Source organism: Bidens hawaiensis, unplaced genomic scaffold (assembly GCF_021521415.1).
Source record: "Bidens hawaiensis isolate Kalapana, Puna unplaced genomic scaffold, B.hawaiensis_p1.1 tig00001032_1, whole genome shotgun sequence".
In the NCBI taxonomy this organism is placed as follows: domain Eukaryota; kingdom Viridiplantae; phylum Streptophyta; class Magnoliopsida; order Asterales; family Asteraceae; genus Bidens; species Bidens hawaiensis.
The window spans coordinates 3,030,592-3,044,591 of record NW_027491060.1 but is presented as its reverse complement, the minus strand read 5'-3'; positions in this window follow the sequence as shown (position 1 = coordinate 3,044,591).

The following is a 14,000-nucleotide window of genomic DNA, read 5'->3' as shown; positions in this document are numbered from 1 at the left end:
TAATCCAAACACTAAGAAAGAGCTTATCAAATAAGAGAAAATAAGCTATAAGCTAAATTTATATATAAGCATAAGCTAGAAAATAAAAGCTAGGCCAAACACCCCCTTTCTTTTATTAATATATAAATATTAAAAGTTATTTTATTTGAAATAAATATGCAATGAGTTTTTAGCCTTATCCAAGATTTATTATGCACAATTGGCCAACACTTGGCATATGATTGTGATCTATGTTAATATTTAATATCTAGCATGATCTCCTAGCTCGGTAGTTTACTTGTCAATACTTTGGACACATCTGGCTTGCTTAACACCATCTTGGCATCTTGTGACTTGTATTCACTGCCAGCTAAGTAGCTGGTATCGCTATGAGTAGCGACTCAACTTTTGTGTTGCGTCAGCGGGCATTTTTTTGTCTTTAATTATGTTCTTCATGACTAGATCAACATATGTTTCGATGTTCCTTTTGATTTTAATTTTCAAAACGTCGTCAGTTAAATGTTGATGCATAGCACCCTGTGATTTAGTCCAAGTGGCATTTCTAAATAGCAGATGCTTACAGATTAGTCATTAGAGTTCCATGGATCGAATCCCCTTAATCACATCTCTCCTACATATAGTTTTGTTTTTTTATGAAAGTATAATTCATACTAAAAGGCCCATTCGCCCCTTCTAGACATGCTGACCATTCTGTAAATTGCAAGTGTCCCCTTCTCAAAATATAGCTCTCTCAATCCAAGATGAAACTATTTTATTTTAACTTTTACATATTTCTTCTATTTACATCGAAAGTTATTTCTTTTACTTGTTATTTAATTTTAATTTATTCGGTTCATTATTTTATTTTTTAATTTTGTTCGTTATGTTTAATTTTGCTTTGTTTATTCGTTATGTTTAATTTAAATTTTTTTGTTCTTTATGTTTAAGTTTTTTTCTTTTAAGTTAAATAGTTACTGAAATAAAGAAGTTTTTGAGACTATAAGAAAGGTTAAGAATGAATATAGTGGTAAACTGGTAATGGTACGTAACAAGTACAAAAATTTTAGATGGATATGCCGTGTTAATACACATAAATTACTTATTTATTTGATTGGAAAAAATAAATAGATTAAATAGCTTATACCATAATCAAAATGATAAATACTATACAGTGTTGCTACCGATAAAGTTAGAGTTAATTTAATCTTGTAATATAATTTTTTTCTTTTATGATCTTATGTTGGGCTATATGGATCTGCACCAAGTCTTCTCCAGCCCATTAGGGCATTAGGCTGCCTCTTCCTCACAAGTCACAGTCACACCGTGGACTTTTCCTTCTTGCCTTTCACGCGGATTTCCTGCCTTTGACACCAACCTATTCCCGAGTTTCATTAAACAAGAAAAAAATAATGAAAGAGGAACTAAAAGAGAAAAGAAAAGATGTGATTTTATCTTGTGCTCCCTAGTTTAATAGAAATTAGTGAAAAAGAAGTAAATCAAACATTTTATATTTGGAAGGAAATAAATATAAGAAAATTACAGTTGTATTATATTAAAATAAAATAAATGCACGTGCTAACATTCTATGCATACCATTTTTCAATCACGGTCTATGAACTAAAATGTTCATCTTATTTTTGTATCTTATCCAATATTTCAACTCAAGTAATTTAACTATCAGAAAGTCATCATATTTGAACTGAATAGCTTAATTATAAATTTTGAAAATTTTATTGGGCGTCATTGTCATAATATACAGAAATAGAGCACCAATTTCCTACTCAATACATAACATTGTATGCTTTTGAAAATTTGCTAGCCGTCATTTTCAATTAATACCACTTGCTTACTATAAGTTCAAGTTGTCAAGCTGTTTGAGAATTATTTAACACATTTATAACGTTACTACTCGTATTTCAAAAAATGGTTGTATTTCCTCTTAGATTTGAAGATTTGAGAGTGAGAACATTCAGGTTTTTCTTAAGTTTTAGAAAACAAGGTTCTTGTATCTGGTTTGTGCGAATCTGACAAGATCCTTAATTAAAACCGATCAATATATTGAAATATATCTAAGTTCAATTCGTCTAATCAAAAGATTGTTTTTTAATCAAAATATTGTATGTTTTAGTTTTACGTCTTTGTTCTAATTTTTTGATCTTTTGTTTTAGTGAGAGTTGCTCTAGTAGCTTATGGGCTTGGATGACAACTGATGGGTTTGAAGTTGGGCTTAAAGTTTGTTGTTGTACTTGTGTTTTATATGACTTGACTATGTGGCTCTAACAATCTAAGTTCATTTATGAAAATAAAGACAAGAAAAAGAAAGTTCTCGTTTCTTATCTATTCTTTTTGTATCTTCTTTTTTTTCTTTAATTTTCTTTCCTTTCAAATATTTTCAATTTGTAAAGATATAAATTATCTTATTTTACTTATTATTTTCTCTTTCCCTCTCATTTTTTTTCTTTTAATGAAACTCGAGAACACCTATTTTATTTTTTCCTCTATTTTCCTTTTTAAATGAGACTCGGGAACACAACATATTTTTTCCATCCATTATTTTCCTTCTCTTTCCTCATTTAAATTAAACTCGGGAACACATTTCATCTCGGTAATTCTTATCCTCATACTTGCTGAGTCTAGGGTTCGTTATGTTGTTGATCCCAATTTATCTAGAGAGTTTGTTTGCATGTGTGTATTGATTCATTATGTTGATGATCTGATTTCTTATTCATATTTTTATTTCTTGTCTTGTATTTTGTTTTTGACATGCTGAGAAAATTAGCACTTTGGTTTGAGATAAAGATTAAAATTTAGTTAACATTATCATTTAGTATGACAGAAAAGAAAGAATCCTATTTTTTGCTTGAAGGACATAAGAACCCTAACACTACTTATCCAAGGTGTGTCTTAAATACTTAAATATAAGAGATTGACCAAATACCAAGTTAGCGGACAAAATATTAAAGCCACTGGCTAAATTCACCATATCAAGATACACTCGTCTTTCAATCCGCGGAAAACCTTCACCTAAGGCCAACACTTGTGAGCAATTTCCCGAAGACACGACAGTGTGGTGAGATAATACTCGTTCAGTTCAAGAATCCAACTAGTAAACGCCACTTACTCGCTTTAGTCTCTCATTATCACCCGATGCTGCCGAAACTAAATGATGAGGGGATGATGATGGGGGAAGGAATTGAACCTAGTCACATGGAACCAAGTTTCTCCCTTACCAACTCATTGTCCAAAAGAAACTTAACAAACTAATTGGGAATATAACCAGGTTAGTTATGCCTATAAATTAAACTTTGATTAGTTTAGTGTTAAAAGTGCAGTCGTTGAGTCCATCATTTACATCTAAAATTGCTTAAACCAAGATTGATTACTTGAAGTCCTTTATTGATGAAAAGCTTGCAGGACCACTCACACAATTAACATAATATAAGTATTTAATTACAATGTGTAGCATAAAGAAGGGGAAATGATAAAGCGATTTGAATCTTTGTCGCTAATAAACAAAAGCAAGAGATCGAGTTGTATATAGAACAAGGAGGATCAAGCTTTCACGTGAGTCGAGATATGCTTACCTGATCTAAACGTACTTAATAACATGCTAAACCATTCACAAGTTATACCAAATCAACCAAACCACTCCATAGTTTTCTGAGCCACACCCAACCAGCTCAAGTTCAATTCAGCCACCTTTTCTTTTCATCTCTCTCCACTTTCCCTTTATCTCTCTAGGTTGTCAAGATAAATCTTAGGTTTTCTTTAGTAATAGATTAATGTCTAACAATTGTTATTTTTTTTAACAACCAATCTGGAAAACTTCAGGGGGTTTGATGTCGTGAGGCCTAATCCACATAATGTCATTTCACTCAGGTTTAAACCCGGGAATATGGTATATGAGTGGGATCTGAACCCGTGATGTCAAACAGAAGAAACTCATAGTCGAATTCAAGGTAAAACTTATGACCACTGAAGAAACACTAAGTGACCCGGTGCAGATTATAGATAATCTGGGGGTTAAGTAATGTTTCCCACGAGAATGAGGTCCAACAGAGACGATTGTTCTTCAGGGGACCTGCAAAACAAACACCGTAAGCTCGTCACTGAGAAGGGGGGGTTCCTCCTTGTGACCACCCTCCGGCGTGAGAATCAGACTAGATTGCTCTGAATATAAGTGTATATTAAGAGATTGCTAGATAACAGGATAGCAGATGATCTTACCATTCCAAGATGTTGGAGTATTTATAGCCGAAGGTAGGTTTCCTAGAAGGTACAGCCGGCTGAATAGTATTCCTGTTCTACCAACAGTGGACTATGCACAGGCCATACTGGTTGGTGGATAGGTTACGGCCAACAGTAACAAAGTCGGCTGCACTATTCCACCAACTGTAGATTATGCACGTCCCACCTACTGTGGATTATACGCAGGCCATGCTGGTTGGTGAATAGGTTACGGCCAACAGTAACACTATTCCATCAACTGTAGGCTGCGCACGCCCCACAGTAAGGGTTGGTGAGTAGGCAGCGGCTAATAGTGACAAACAGTACTAGAGGGTGCTCCTCCTCGTACTGTTGTCGGTGAGCTGTCACCCTGTGATTGGCTCATGGGCTGTTCTGGTCAGATTGTCTGTCCTATCCATACCTTGGTAGGTATAGTACAAAAGATCTTTCAGAATCATACGGACTGGCTCATTTTGGCGGGATTGTTCCCGCCTTGCTCATTCCTTCATGTGACTACTGAAGTAGCTATTGTCTTGTGCGTGTAGCCCTGCTGTCTGCGGGTAGCCTTCCCTGATGGCTTGTATCCGCAACTGCGGGAACAGGCGGGGTACTTCACCATTGGGAGGCTTTCCTTGCGTGTACAGCTTGCGTACTGCGCGTAAGGTTCTCTGAGCATGGTGGGTCCTGCGGGAGCAGATGGCCTTTGCGCAGACGTCCCTGTTCAAGGTGAGTCTTGCGGGACCAACTGGGCTCTGCTGGGACCTACCTCTTCAAGCCCCCCTAGTCCAATGTTCTTCTCATGAATGTTTAATAAAGTGAGGTGAACTTTTGGACTTTAAGCAAGGGGTTTTGAAAAGGGTTTTTAGTTTTAAGGTTCTCCGTGGGGATTCTTCCCGCGGGTTTCCTAATGTCACTTGCAAAAATTCTCGATTTTTTGCTTGATCTTTGGGTATGATGCGGGTAGGTATGTAACCTTCTCGCAAGTCAGGAGCGTTGAGTCTTACTTGTATATAGTCTCCATGGGGTTCTGGTGGTTTTCAACATAGTGATCAATTATGCTAAGACCACCAATTCCATCACGGAGTTTCAAACAATATAATTCTCGATGTTCCCGTTATGCGGGGTTGTTATTCCTCTATCCGCAAGAATTGCCCAGAAGATCCTTCTTGGTTTCAATTCCCTGCGGGGCGCTAGGTATGTGAAGGGTTTTGCCTTAACACTACCCGCGCTCGTCTTACGGTTACTTTACTTCCAAGGTACTGGGGTCCATTCCCTGCGGGTGCTAGGTATGTGAAGGGTTTTGCCTTAACACTGTACCCGCACCTGTCTTATAATTACTTGGTTGCCAAGGTATTCTTGGCTTCAATTCCCTGCGGGTGCTAGGTATGTGAAGGGTTTTGCCTTAACACTGTACCCGCATCCGTCTTACGGTTACTTGTTTGCCAAGGTAAGGGGTGTTTTCCCGCTTACTTTTGAATCTTTTTTGAATTTTGAATTTCGAAATTCGAAGAGTTGGTGGAAAGATAGGAACAGTCCAAACATCTGAAACGTCGTGCGACGGTTTCTTCTGACTGTGTCAGGACGTGCAGGAAGTTATGGTGACGTGACAGTACATGGTCATTCCAGACGCCTTTTCAGGCGCGTGGGCGCGATTTTTCGGGCGCGTGGCCGCGAAATTAATGGTACGCGTCCTGTCAACAGCTGTTGCCAGCCTGCTTTTTGCCACGTGTCATAGTTTCATTGCACCTTCGATTTCTCTCTCCTCCGCATTAAATTCATCGCATTAATTGCGATTAGTATATAAAGGGGGAGAGGGCTCTTTGCAATCCACACTTTCACCCTTCTCTTCTTCTTCTTAGCGATTTCCGGCAAATACTCCCCTTTTCAGGCAAGCATTTTCCCGAAATCGCTTTCTTCTTTCTGCAAAATGTCTTCTCGTGATCTTGAGTCTTCGGCCGATGACAAGAGTACTGCTGGTGAGTGCCAGTGTGCTCTGCCCGGCGATCAGTACCGGTATGTTGTTAGGAAGTTCATGCTCGATCCTTTCGAGCCTGAGTTTCCTGAACCCCATCAGACCGTGTACGATGCCCCCAGAGGCAAGATCGGGGTTTATGCAGCATTCTTTGTCTATGGGAATCTTAGGTTCCCATTGACAAAGTTTGTTTACCGTGTCCTTGAGAGGCACGGTGTTCATCTGACCGAGTTGCACCCCATGGCGATCGCCAAGATTCGCCATTTCGAGTGGGTGTGCCGGATTTTGGGCCTCGAGCCCCATGTTGACCGCCTGATGACCTTCTACACTTGGAGGTGCATCCAGGGGTGGTATACCCTGACAACCCGTATCAAGGGTTTGAAGATTTGTGCAACCGAGCCCAGTCTCCGTTCGTGGAAGCGGGAGTTCTTCTACATTTCTGCCCGCGCCATCCCCATCGCCATGAAGTTTAAAAATGGCCAAGCAATTCCGAGCATTCACGCCACCAACTACCAGGAGGCGGAATGGTTCTCGAAGATATCCCGGGTCCAATCTCTGGTTTTCCGGTTTCCGGAGTCCGGGATGGTGATGTTGGGGATGAGCCGAGTGTGGAAAGAGGCGGACGCGCAAAAGGTTCCGATCGTCCTCGAATACGGTTCGAACTCTATCCCTTACGGTATGCTCCGTTTCTTTTTGCTTATACGAGTTTATCTTCTAACTGTTTATTTTCTTTCAGAGGGGAACGTCTTGGAGTCGCTCCTGTACCCGCGGGAAGCTGACGGTCCCGCGCGGATGGGTACTCGTGCTCTAGACGAGAACGAGTTGCCCATCCTGGAACAAATGGCGGATCGGTTCGTGGAGGTCTATCCCTTAGGCCACGAGATCCTGAGCCACCGGCGGCCAGGTAAGGCGTTATTCCATCCTCAACCCCTCAATGCTGTACCCGCTGTTGGAATTCCTGACATCCCGTCTTCTTCTGAGGAATCCGCAGATGGTCCTTCGTTGGTGCGGAAGAAGAGGGCTGCCGGCGGGAAAGGGAAGGAGAAGGCGGCCTCCACAGCCGATCCAGTGATTCTATCTGACACCGAGTCAGATAGTGAAGAGGTGGCGGGGAACCCTGGTGGTGAGAAGACCACTGTTCCGGAGGCTACGACTGTTACCTCCGGAGGACCAACGACGACGACGGTTACCGGCATCAAGAGACCGGCTCCATCGGGTTCGTCTCCGCCCGTCCGTACGTTCAGGCTCAAGAAAACCCGTAAGTACAAACATCCTTATCTTTGTAGATTTATCATACTTCATAAATTTATTGTTAAAACACTTGTCTTCTTTGTGCAGGCGTGGATGTTGACGCATTCCAGGGTGGAGCGCAGAGGAGTACCTCTCCGCCAATGACGGTAGGCTCGGTCAGCCTACCTGAGGCGTCGACCCAGGCACCTGCGCCTGCTTCCGCTGGTCCAGTTGCTCACTCCTTTGAGCCGACTGTTCCAGCCGAGATGACGTCACCGCCGGCGGTGAGTGCGATTTTTACAGCATCCTTCACCGAGCCGGCGGTTACTGTTGCTGCTGACTCCGCGACGGCGACGGCGGCGGACACCATGCCTCCGCCATCGACTGCGGCGGAAACCATGCCGCCTCCGCCATCGGCCTCGACGGCCGAACCTTCAGGTACGCGCGGGGCTTCTCGCCGATCTTTGTTACCTTCCCATCTGCCTGACCTTTTGGATGGATTTCCCTTAGGTTCAGGTGATGGGTTCGGTGGCTATCGGCCTGTGATCGACCCTACAGGTGCGTAGGGTTCTTTTGGCCTTTATGCATTTTTTTTATATCATCTTTTCCTAACTGCTTTGTTTCTTTTGCAGTGTCGGATTCCAATGAAGTGTATGTTCCAAGATGGAACATTCGCCGAGGAACAACCCTTCGCACACCTGTAGAGTGCGTGAACTGGGCTCGCCACGCTGCTCCCCATGGTGCGTTGGGGGAAGCCATGGTTAGCTACCAGGAGGGTAGGCTAACCAACGAGCTTCGGGTTCTCCTGGCCCGGATGCAGCCACGCGTCGAGCTGCTTTGTCGTGAAAACGACAAGTTGAAAGCAACTCGCGTTAAAGAAGTATCTCAGGCGCGTGCTCTCCGGGAGGAGAACCAAAAACTAACCGCAGTGGCTGCGGAGAAGGAGAAGGCCTTCAAGGCCCTCGAGGTTGAGGTTCAAGCGCGACTCGAGGCCCGCTCCAAGGCTGCCCAAGCTGTTAACGAACAGCTTCGGCTAGCTAAGGAGACTGCGAGGAACGCGACCGAGAGGGCCACCAAGGCTGAAGCTGTTGCTGAGCCTCTCCGCCTGGAGAATGAAGAACTTAAAGCCAAATTGGAGGCTCTTCAACAGGCTCATGATGCCTTGGCTATGGAGGACGCGAAGAAGCTTCAAGAGATCCTGGACCAGAGGGGTGTGCAGCGGAAGCTTAAGGGCGTTGAAGAGGCCGCTGCTAAGGATGTGCTTCTTGCCAATCTTAATAAGAGCGAAGCTGAACGCGCCTGCACCCAAGCTCTGGTTGCCAAGGAATGGCTTCTTCGAGAAGCGTTGTCTCAGGTATTTTAGCTTTATGTCTTCACGCTTTCCTTTGTAAAAATAGAAGTGTTTCTTATACTTGTACATTTTTTGTAGGTTGTGCATCGGGTCTTTTCAGAGACATCTTACGACGATGCTATGAGCGCAGCCCTCAACGCTTCTCATGAGGATGGGGAACGGACCGGCTTCCTGCTTGGTCTAAGGTTTGCTGAGAAAGGCGTCCCGCCTTCCAACTTCCCTTTGTATAATGCGGATACTGAAACTATTTACGACCAAGCAGTGAACCAGTATGCTGCCTTCCCGCATCCGGTGGTGGAGAAGGTGAATGAAATTGCTGCTGCTGATGATGGGCTAGCTATCCTTAAGGCTTTCCTTGAACTGCCCCGCTCTTCTGACGGCGCTGGTCCAAGTGGAAGTGGCCCTGAAGCCTGATCCTGAAGATCCCTTCCCGCTGCTAGGATAGGTTTAGTTTGTATAGATTTACTTTGTAGGCGGGTAGTTACCCGACCATTCTTGTAACGAACAATTATGAAATATAAATCTGTGCGGCTAAGACCGCTTCTTTCATTGGATTCCTTGCTTTATATGACTTGCATACTTTAGTTTAAATTAGCAATTTTCCAAGTGTTTTAGAATAAGTTAACATTTGAACGTGGTAGATGATAGGTTGAAGTTTTGCTTCCTCTTTCGTGATTGTGCGGGTAGGACCGTCACTTGCACTTAGTAGGATGGCTAAACTTTACCCATATCTGACCTGCGTGTAGGTTTTCCTCATCCTTTTTTAGTATAAGTTAACCTTTGAACGTGGTAGATGATAGGTTGAAGTTTTGCTTCCTTGTTCGTGATTGTGTGGGTAAGACCATCACTTGCACTTACAAGGATGGCTAAACTTTACTTACATCTGACCTGCGTGTAGGTTTTCCTTATCCTTTTTTAGTATAAGTTAACCTTTGAACGTGGTAGATAAGTTGAAGTTTTGCTTCCTTGTTCGTGATTGTGCGGGTAAGACCGTCACTTGCACTTACAAGGATGGCTAAACTTTACTTACATCTGACCTGCGTGTAGGTTTTCCTTATCCTTTTTTAGTATAAGTTAACCTTTGAACGTGGTAGATAAGTTGAAGTTTTGCTTCCTTGTTCATGATTGTGCGGGTAAGACCGTCACTTGCACTTACAAGGATGGCTAAACTTTACTTACATCTGACCTGCGTGTAGGTTTTCCTTATCCTTTTTTAGCGTTGTTTATGCGGGTTTTGCCGCCTTCCACACGTAACAACTTACTTCTTCCCCCATTTTATGCGGTGAATACCGGCACTAGTGTGGGAAGTTCATAAGTATAAAGGTAAAGTTATCAACACATTGTGAAAGGAGAATCATTTCCATTAGAAGTGGCTCTAGGCCTTTTCTTTACAAGTTTGGAATTGATCTACATATAACATTTGCGTAATTGAGCTCCATTCCATGTTCTTGGGATGGGAGTACCATCGAGCCTTTCAAGCCGGTATGCGCCTTTTCCCAGGACTTCTTTGATAATGTATGGCCCTTCCCAGACCGGGGCCAGTTTTCCTGGGCGCTCTTGGTTTGAAGCCTCGTTGTTACGCAGTATGTAGTCTCCTATACTGAAGTTGTAGAGTTTTACCCGCGTGTTGTAGTACTTTTGCATTTGTCGTTTGTAATTCTCTTCACGCACTGCAGCTAAGTCTCTGCGTTCCTCGGTTAGCATAAGGTCTAACCGTGTTTCCACATCATTGTCTTCTGGCTGGATCAAGACCCTTGGTGAGGGTAAACCAATTTCGACCGGGACCATGGCTTCAGTGCCATAAGTGAGACTGAACGGGGTTTCCCCCGTACTGGCCTTTTTCAGCGTTCTGTTTGCCCAAAGGACGTGCGGAAGCTCGTCCACCCAGCCGGATCTGTGTTCCAAGAGTCTTTTCTTTATGCCATCGATGATGCTCTTGTTTTCTCTTTCCACCTCACCATTACCTTGCGGGTGTGCCACTGAGGTAAAGGTGTGGGTGATTTGAAGTTCTTTCAGCCACTGCTGTAGCTTCTTGTCAGCAAAGTTGGTGCCGTTATCGCTCACCAAATTCTGTGGAAGTCCAAAACGACAAATAATAAATTCCCAAATAAATTTTTTGATATGTTTTGCGGTTGTTTGGGCTAAAGGTTTTGCTTCTATCCACTTGGTGAAGTAGTCGATGGCTACCACTAGGAACTGAACATTTCCTGCTGCTGTGGGAAATGGGCCTGTCACATCGATGGCCCACTTCTGAAATGGCCACGAAGAAGTGACTGGAACAAGTTCATTCTTCGGGCGATGCGTGTTGGGTGCGTAAAGCTGGCAAGACCTGCATTTTCTGGTGTATGCCAGTGCATCCATATGCATCCCCGGCCAAAAGTATCCCGCATTGTTCAGCTTAGCCACAACAGCGCGGGGACCTGCGTGAACTCCACAGATGCCTTCGTGTACTTCCCTTAAGAGGTAGTCAGCATCTTGGTTGTCCACGCATCTTAAGAGTGGGCCAAGAAAGTTACGTCTGTAAAGGGTGTCATTGATGAGTTGATAATTCAGTGCTTTACAGCGTAGTTTTCTTGCCTGTGTTTTTGACTCTGGTAGTGTTCCTGCTGCAAGGTAATTTATTATTGGTGTCATCCACGTTTCTGTACCGGTTTGGATGACACAAATTTCCTTGTGCGGGACTGATGGTGCTTCGAGGAGTTCAATGCGGATGTCCTTTCCCAAGTGGGTGAAGGCTAGTGATGCAAGCTTGCTTAACGCATCCGCAGATTTGTTTTCGCTGCTCTTGACGTGTATGACTTTACAATCATTAAAATCACGCATAAGGGTTTTTGCCTGGGCGAGGTACAGGGCCATTGTGTCGTTCACAGCCGTGTACGTCCCATTTATTTGGTTGGCCACCAGCATGGAATCCACGTGGGCTTCCAAGTTTTTTACTCCCATCTTACGCGCAATTCTCAATCCGGCCAAGAATGCTTCATATTCGGCTTCGTTATTCGTACTTGGAAAATCCAACCGAATAGCGTAAGTATATTCTTGGCCTGCTGGGTTGGTTAATTTTAACCCTGCGCCTGAACCCTCGTTACTGGCTGCTCCATAAGTGTAGAGTCGCCAGACATCATTGATGTCCTGTGCTGGGGAGGGTTGAGCCTCCTCCTGGCACTCTTTCTCCCGCGAAGCGGGGACTTTTGCAATAAAATCGGCCAGGACCTGGCCTTTTATGGCTGGTCTTGGCTTGTACTTAATTGCATATTCTCCCAATTCAATTGCCCATTTGGCTAGACGTCCCGATAATTCGGGTTTGCCTAGAACGTTTGAGAGTTTGAAGTTGGTGAGAATGGTGATTGGGTGGCCCTGGAAATATCGTCTTAACCTGCGTGAAGCGTGTATAAGTGCTAAGACTAATTTTTCGAGGGTAGAGTACCGGGTTTCTACGTCTGTTAGTACACGGCTAACATAATAGATTGGCATCTGGATGCCTTTTCGTTCTATTAGCAGGACTGCCCCGGTTGCTCTATCTGTTGCGGAAAGGTATAGGATTAACTCCTCTCCCGCTTGTGGTGCTGTAAGTGTTGGGAGTTCGATCACGCGTGACCGAATCTCCTGAAAAGCTGCTTCCGCTTCTGGTGTCCAGCGGAAGTGCGTTTTCTTTAAGCAGTTTCTCAATGTTGACACGAAAGGAAACGACTTATCCGCATGGTTTGCCAAAAAGCGATTAAGTGCGACTAGTTGTCCATTCAGTGTCTGAGCCTGTTTGATGGTGGTAGGTGATTCCATTTTAACAATGGCTTCGACCTTTTCAGGGTTCGCTCTGAAGCCATCTTTAGTAACAATGACTCCCAAGAACTTCCCTTCTTCCATCCCAAATGAACACTTGCTCGGGTTGAGCTTCATGTTTATCTTTCTGAGCGTGTTGAAAGTTTCTTCAATGTCTTTCAACATCGCTTCTGGCTCGGGGCTTTTGTTGACCAAATCATCCATATAGACTTCCAAGTTTCTCCCGATTTGGGCATGAAACTCTTTGTCCATCAGTCGTTGGTACGTGGACCCTGCATTCTTAAGTCCGAATGGCATCATTTTATAACAAAATGTACCCTCGGGCGTCCGAAATGCGGTTTTGTCCTGGTCATCTACGGCCATGTGGATTTGATGGTACCCCTTATACGCATCCAAGAAGCATTTAAGGCGAAATGGTGCCAACGAATCCACCTTAAGATCAATTTCTGGTAACGGATAACAATCTTTGGGGCATGCTTTGTTCAAATCTTTGAAATCTATGCACATGCGCCATTGTTTGTCATTCTTCGGTACCATTACGAGATTTGCAACCCATGTTTGATATCTACTAACGCGTACGATGCCTGCGTCAAGGAGTTCCTTGACTTGGGTTCTACACGCGTTAGTTTGTTCAGGCCCCATTACTCTGCGCTTTTGTACGACTGGCGTAACAGCCGGATCGCACTTGAGCTTATGCTCCGCCTTACTTCGGGGTACACCATTCATGTCAACTGGTGCCCACGCAAAGATGTCCGCGTTTTTCTGCAGTAAGCGTTTGAGTAAGGTGCGGGTGGGATCAACGATTGTTGGTCCAATGGTAACGGCCTGGTCGGGGTATTTGCCATTGAAGGCCCATTTTTCCGGTTCGGTGATGGTTGGTTTAGCCATTTTCGGTTTGGGTTTAGATGAGACAGATGCGATGCATACCTGGGGAATGCCAGTGATCATCGCTACACCCTCAGCTATTGGCCATCCCATCATGCCGTGGACTGAAGATACCACGGCGTTGAATCTTGCCATCCCGTCTATTCCGAATAGGATGTCGTACGTGTGGTGTGGCTTTCTCATCACGACAAAATCCACGTCTTCTGTTCGTGAATGATTCCCATCGGTAAGAGTAACGGGGAAAGATAGGATACCCAGGGGGGATTCTGTACTGCCGTCAAACCCTTCCATTGAAGCGTAGACCGTTTCCAAGCGTTCTTTGTCTTCATCATCCAGCTTGTCAAAGAACTGCCTGTACATCACTGTCGACGAAGCGCCGTTGTCAGCAAGAGTGCGGGAAGTGATGTAATGCCCCAGCTGGCTTTTGATGACGATGGGGCCTTCTTTGCTGGGGCCTCCTGGCCCTCGCGGGAAGCGCACCTCAGCTTCCTTCCACGCGCATGGTTCTGTCACTCGTCTTTTTCTTCCTCTGACCTTGCCATGAACCATGTTGATGCTGATGTCGACGGGCTTTCGTCC